The 7344-nt window shown below is 42.9% G+C and overlaps 1 protein-coding gene across 2 annotated transcripts in view; it reads right to left on the bottom strand.

Annotated features, from left to right (window-relative positions):
- Positions 1-1898, bottom strand: part of LOC123515030 (solute carrier family 23 member 2-like) — a 53448-nt gene extending 51550 nt beyond the window's left edge. The window contains exon 1 of one of the 2 annotated variants that reach the window (XM_045273404.1): positions 1111-1898. The gene's annotated coding sequence lies outside the window, so the exon portion shown is untranslated. The remainder of the gene's footprint in view (positions 1-1110) is intronic. The other variant, XM_045273408.1, reaches the window with a different exon arrangement.
- Positions 1899-7344: the final 5446 nt, after the last annotated feature.

Below are 7344 nucleotides of genomic sequence, written 5' to 3'. Positions count from 1 at the left end.
ACACACACACACACACACACATATATATATATATATATATATATATATATATATATATATATATATATATATATATATATATATATATATATATATATATATGAAATCGTATCTGAACACTCATCAAGGAAAGTCTTCGCTACTGAAGAATGGTCTAGGACCTGTTTTCGCGATTTAGCGAGCATGACTAGCTTCGGCGAAGTCATACAGACACTTAAAAAGAATATAAGATTTTCAAAAGATATAAGGAGAATATTTTAAGGAAAATAATTAATGCTCAGTTAGCTATCACTTTCAATGAGATATGCATTAGAGAGAGAGAGAGAGAGAGAGAGAGAGAGAGAGAGAGAGAGAGAGAGAGAGAGAGGAGAGGCAGATAGAAAGACAGTTTTATTATGTTAACTAGCATTCGAAACTGCAGGGCCAGAATCTGGCTCACCTCAGGCGCGGATCCAGAATATCTATTTGGGGGGGGCCCGCCGCCCTCAAGATAGTGAAGACCAATGGATAGTGATTAGTGATGGCGGTTTTTTGCTTAAAATTCTCAGCTCTGAGCTCTCGAACAGTCAACGTATGTATGTGACAAATTATGTTTCTCCTATCTACATATGATATGTAATCAATATTTAAGGTGGCAAGCAATTAAAAAAAAACAATTGAAATTGCACATTCGACCAGTGAAAAGGCAAATCCTAACAGATAGAAATTGTCACCATATGAATATTCGAAGAAAATTAAATGTTGATTTCATATGTAAGCAGCAATTGGTTGATCACATAATACATGTTATATAAAAGGAATTCTTATATGACTTCTTTATACATAATGAAGGTTATATATAAGGAATTCTTATATGGTTTCTTTTAACAAGTGTCGGTGGAGAGACGATTCCCGGCATCATCGCCATCCTCATCCACGGTCTCACGCCGCCATGCCAGTAAACACATTCCATTTATGAGTGGTATAACACATGAAGATCTGACCAAAGCTGAACTTTCAATCTGTATGCAATAACCTATTTACATGCTTCTGACATCTTCAACAACAATACACTATCAGTTAGAGGGAAGAAATACAAGAAAATGCGGAAATTCATGAGAGGAAGCTCACCTCTGGATACAGCGTTCTACATTCCTCCTCGGTCTTCTTGTCCCCCGATCAGCTGTGCAACGTCATTTTCTATTATTTATAATAAAAGAGCATTTATTATTTTTAGGGTTAACTATTTTTTTATTCATCCATCCACTAAATTTAACTTATTGCTTGCATGTGAGGAATGAGGTCACATATTTTTCCTAGGCCTTTAAATTTAGTTCTATAATAAACAATATACGTTTTCGACTTCCGTAACTTAAATACTGAAAGTAAATAAAGAAAATTCTAAGTTCTCCAGAAATGCAAACGAAAGGTACAAGTTATTGTTTTGACTATCACAGAAAGTGGACATTTTAGCAGATTTTAGCAGACATTTCGTCCGATACCCTCGGCCCCTCTCCATCGTCCCTGGGTTGCTGGGAACGGCCCCATATGAGTATATACGCGTAGATTCTTAGATGAGTGCGGGGACCTGGCCTTTGGGCACGTGCCTGCTGTGCCCTGGCCCTGAAGGAGAGTGAAAAGTTGCATCAGATACAGAAAAAATAGTATCCCGTCCACCTCCACATAGCGGCCCGAGCCCGAGCCATCTCCCCCCCTTCTCCTGCATCAGCGCCTGCATTATGCATATATATACCTATACGGCCGACGACACATTCCGCTGCTTTCCGCATTATAGTTGCAGCAGATTACAATAATTATTTTAAGCGATTTTGTTCTGTACCCACTATCAGCATATGGCATACAGTCGAGATTTTTAAAGGGGAGCGGAGATTTTGGGGGGGGCCCGGGCCCCCTGGGCCCCCCCCTGTATCCGCGCCTGGCTCACCTATAGAACCAACTTCATAGATGGAACCGACTGTACAGTCTAGAGAAACATAATTACTGTACATACCATGATATTTGTGGATTCCGAGTTTAGTGGTAGTTGTTGGTGTTGGTGGTGGTGGTTATTTATTTATTTATTATTTTTTTCTTTTTTATATATATATAATTTTTTTTTTCATTTTACCTTGGATATATTCCTTCATCACTCTTTATATATAGAGTGACAATTCTTGTTATTATGTACATGTATAGAAAGTTGTTTTAATGTTTTGTTGATAAGCAAACTAATTGTGTGTGTGTGTGTGTGTGTGTGTGTGCGCGCGCGTGTGTGCGTAATTCACCTCGGTCGTCTGCTGGTCACTCAGCCAGTCTTCCCCATTACGGAGCGAGCTCAGAGCTCATGGACCGATCTTCGGGTATGACTGAGACCACATCAACACACAACACACCGGGAAAGCGAGGCCACAACCCCTCGAGTTACATCCCGTACCTATTTACTGCTAGGTGAACAGGGGCCGTGTCACACATAACAGGCTTGTCTATTTGCCTCGCCGCTTACCGGGACTCGAACCCGGCCCTCTCGACTGTGAGTCGAGCGTGCTAACCACTACACTACGCGGTGTGTGTGTGTGTGTGTGTGTGTGTGTGTGTTACTTATTCATATGTATCTAATTTACGCAAGTGAATGTATGTACAGTATATTCTCTCTCTCTCTCTCTCTCTCTCTCTCTCTCTCTCTCTCTCTCTCTCTCTCTCTCTCTCTCTCTCTGTGTGTGTGTGTGTGTGTGTGTGTGTGTGTGTGTGTGTGTGTGTGTGTGTGTGTGTGTGTGTGTGTGTGTGTGTGTGTGTAAGTAAGTAAGTAAATGAGTAAGTAAGTAAGTAAGTAAGTAAGTAAAGTTTGTCTTAAGAAAAATCATTTTTACATGCAAATCAAATTTCTATATACGAGATGGCACGATCTATCGAGGCGAAGCCCCGTCAGACGGAATTTTACTATTACTATGATGTGGATGCGAAATGTAAAGAGGCAATATTACATAATAAATTAGTTTCTATACAGCTGCTCACTTATATTACATCATTCATAACCAGAAGCACCTCGAATAACGTGTGTGTGTGTGTGTGTGTGTGTGTGTGTTTCACTGTTTGATCTGCTGCAGTCTCTGACGAGACAGCCAGACGTTACCCTACGGAACGAGCTCAGAGCTCATTATTTCCGATCTTCGGATAGGTCTGAGACCAGGCACACACCACACACCGGGACAACAAGGTCACAACTCCTCGATTTACATCCCGTACCTACTCACTGCTAGGGGCTACACGTGAAAGGAGACACACCCAAATATCTCCACCCGGCCGGGGAATCGAACCCCGGTCCTCTGGCTTGTGAAGCCAGCGCTCTAACCACTGAGCTACCGGGCGTGAGTGTAATTACCTAGTAGTTTTACAGGGCCTGGGCTTTATGCTTGTGTGGCCCCGTCTCCATATCTCCATATATGTGTGTGTGTGTGTGTGTGTGTGTGTGTGTGTGTCATTATAAGTTACATGGGGAAAAATTAATAGATGTGTATGGAGCATAGATGCAGCGAGCACGTGGTGTGTGAGCAATTAAAGGATTACAACCATCTGGTAGGAAGTGTGGTGCATTGCGGTCTCAGACAGCTTAATTTTACTACCTGCACCTTCTCGACGTTCGGTCCGCTAACAAAACGGACTGAACGTTGCAGGCAAGGTAAAATAAATACGATAAGGTACGAGTAATTTCACGGGGGATGAGGGAGAGACAGAAAACCTCTTCACCACGCAGGTGGATGATGACGTCAGCGAGAGCAGGTTTTGATGGGTGGCAGCTGTCGCCTGTCAGTCACTCACACACCAGTGTGTGGAGCGAAACTCTCTCTCTCTCTCTCTCTCTCTCTCTTTCTATTAATCTAGGCAGTTATGCATCTTTATCGATCTATCAATCCATCTGGTCATTGTGAGCTGGGTAAGAAATAACAATGATATAAGTTATGAAGCTAGAACAGCACTAAGATAGCACAGTATTCTGGCAAAATATTTTGATTTACACATGCTGTGATTTCCGCCCAACATACATTCTTACATAAGTACACATATGAAGATGACCCTATCTCCCAATGAAAACAAAATCCTTTGATAATTCCTGGATCCATACATAGAAATCTTTATTACTAAAAAAAAAAAAAAAAAAAATTATCTGTTTATTAGTAACATATCCTGTAATTTTCATTCAATTCTGGTCATAATTCTCAGAGGTATTTTGCAAATAAACAGACTAAAAAACTCCGGCTAAAACCTAACTTAGCTTGGTGGAGATAAAGGTCTACATGTAAAAGCCACACTTGAAGAGAGATGGAAACATTCACGTACGCAAATCCAAAACGTAATATGATAAAAACCATGTGATGCTTTCATGTGTCATCACTACTGAGTTTTTATTCAGCTAGTTGTTGTGTATCAACAGTATGTTATCTTCCTCATCTGCCTGATCAGTATATAAATTAAAATGTCATCCCATCTAATAACTCGTCATATTAATATAATCCACCTAATGTGGAAAACATCTTTATAACTTCTCTGGCGGTCATTATCTCAGATACTGATAATTTGAGGATAAGAAAGAGATACTGAGTAATTTCAGTATTATCTGTGAACATCATGATGTAATTTTAAAGTTTACCATACATACAGATAGTTTTCTGTAAAGATTACAATTTCTTCCACCTCTCTCTCTTTCTCTCTCTCTCTGGATTTGCTATGACGTCATGGTGGAGGTGCGCGGAGGGGAGATGCTGAACTAGCTTATCGTATTCATTTTACCTTGGTCGCAGGAACAATTTTGCGACGCTCAGTCCGCGACGCAGAGTCCCGGCGCCACTCATACCTAGAACCCACTGACGCTCACCGGTCCACCTCGTGCACTCACTATATCACAGTCACCAAGCCTCACCTACTTTCTTACGCTCTTATCTTCATACTGACAAATGACAGGTTGTAAGCACTTTAACAGGTATGTACAGTCTCCACTTGTCACGCAGCTTTTCATAATTCCTTTATAATGCCTCGGTTAACTGGGTGAGCAGGAATTTCTTGAACGTCGTGCGTTAGACCGTAGGTGTGTGGATAAAGCTCGGTATTTTTCAACAAAATGAGATTCCGCCAAGACCCTGTGACGAAAGGAATTCATAATCGTTGTAGTGTGTAATTCACATCGGTCGTCTGCTGGTCACCCAGCCAGTCTTCCCCATTAAAGAGCGAGCTCAGAGCTCATATACCGATCTTCGGGTAAGACTGAGACCACAACACACTCTACACACCGGGAAAGCGAGGCCACAACCCCTCGAGTTACATCCCGTACCTATTTACTGTTAGGTGAACAGGGGCCACACATTAAGAGGCTTGCCCATTTGCCTCGCCGCTTACCGAGACTCGAACCCGAGCCTCTCGATTGTGAGTCGAGCGTGCTAACCACTACACTACGCAGTGTGTGTGTGTGTGTGTGTGTGTGTGTGTGTGTGTGTGGATAAGTGTAAGCCCTCTTTCAGACTAGGACAGAGGGGTTACTACCTCAACCTCCACCGCGCATTAACGGGGATGGATGGATTTAATTTTAGGCGCCGCAACTACAGAGGTCATATAGCGCCTCTACAAAATTTCAATTAAGACAATATTGACGAAGAATTAAAAACAATTAAAAACAATAATATATAAGGCAACTAAAAATACTAAAGTTACAAGTTAAATAAAACAATAAAAATACATATAATAAAAAGAAATAAAATTCACTTTGGGGAGGAGCCCAGCTTCTCCCAGGTACCTATAAACCTCATGGCCTGGGGCCAGACATGCTGGACCAAGTACCTTTGAGAGATAGTAGACACCGCTATCTCTACCGCGACACTGGTAGAGGTAGCGGTGTCGTAACTCGATCAAACTAGGGCACTCCACCAGCAGGTGCCGCACGGTGAGCGGCACCAGGCAGTCTTCACAGTAAGGCTGAGGGTCCCTGGTCAACAGGTACCTTTGTGTAAGGTACGTGTGACCTATGCGCAGTCGCGCCAATAAAGTCTGGATGGATGGATGGATCTTAATTTTAGGCGCCGCAACATCAACGGTCATGTGGCACCGCTACGATATTTTATTTTCAACTAAAAGCAATTAAAAACAATAAAATCAAAGGTCACCAGAAATACTAAAACTACAATAAAATTAAATAAAACATTAAAAACACATAATAAAAGGAAACAAAATTCACACATTGGGGAGGAGCCCAGCTTCTCCCAGGTACTTGTAAACCTCATGGCTTGGGGCCAGACATGCTGGACCAAGCACCTTTGAGAGATAGTAGACACCGCTATCTCTACCGCGACACTGGTAGAGGTAGCGGTGTCGTAACTCGATCAAACTAGGGCACTCTACCAGCAGGTGCCGCACGGTGAGCGGCACCAGGCAGTCTTTACAGTAAGGCTGAGGGTCCCTGGTCAACAGGTACCTTTGTGTAAGGTACGTGTGACCTATACGCAGTCGCGCCAGTAAAGTTTGTAAACGTCGATCCCGGACATGGGTGTATGTCCAGTGAGGGATAGAGGAAGTAGTGATCTCTCCCATTTTCGAGGTTGCGACCCCTGTTAGCCATCTCCTCTGCCAAATTGCTGCAACCGCCACACGAATAACATGAAATACATCTCGAAACGGAACAGGGGAAGGAGATGGAGCGCGACTTGCTGCCTCTTTAGCGGGGCGGTTTGCGTGTTCATTCCCTGGAACACCAACGTGACCAGGGACCAAACAGAACCCAACACGATATCCTCGTTTGATAAGAAGATATAGCCACTCCAGGGCTGATAAAACCAAAGGATTAAGGGAGACAGTGCAAAAGAGAGCAGTAAGAGCACTGCGACAGTCACTAAAAATTGTAAAAGACGAGACAGGGAGAGTAAAAATCATCTGTAAAGCTAGGACTATGGCAGACAGCTCCGCCGTAAAAACGGACGCCACTGAAGGAAAACTGCCAGACCGATAAAAAGAGGGAAAAACTACACTAAACCCGACGCCTGCGTCGGATTTGGAACCATCAGTAAAAACAGGAATATCATTAGAATGGATAAAAAGTGTTCTAAAAACCGTGTGTGGAACAGAGCTGGCAGAAAATCCTTCTTGCCATCCAAGGCAGGAGGGCATAATGAGATAACAGGAAGCTGCCAATAACCAACTCGTGGGAGCCGGAAAGAGTACACAGGAGTGGGGTCGATAGATAACTCCGCCATGAGATTTGCAACTCGAAGGCCAAAAGGTTTAGGGAGACTCGGTCGAGTGACATGCGCCTGCGAGCGCGAGTCCCGCAATATTGACAGACAAGGGACAAAATCAGGAAGACGGTGGGTGCGAAACCAACACCGG

The sequence above is a fragment of the Portunus trituberculatus genome, chromosome 38 (genome assembly GCF_017591435.1).
Source record: "Portunus trituberculatus isolate SZX2019 chromosome 38, ASM1759143v1, whole genome shotgun sequence".
In the NCBI taxonomy this organism is placed as follows: domain Eukaryota; kingdom Metazoa; phylum Arthropoda; class Malacostraca; order Decapoda; family Portunidae; genus Portunus; species Portunus trituberculatus.
Note: the sequence above shows the minus strand (reverse complement) of the source record. Positions and strands in the feature narration are given on the sequence as shown.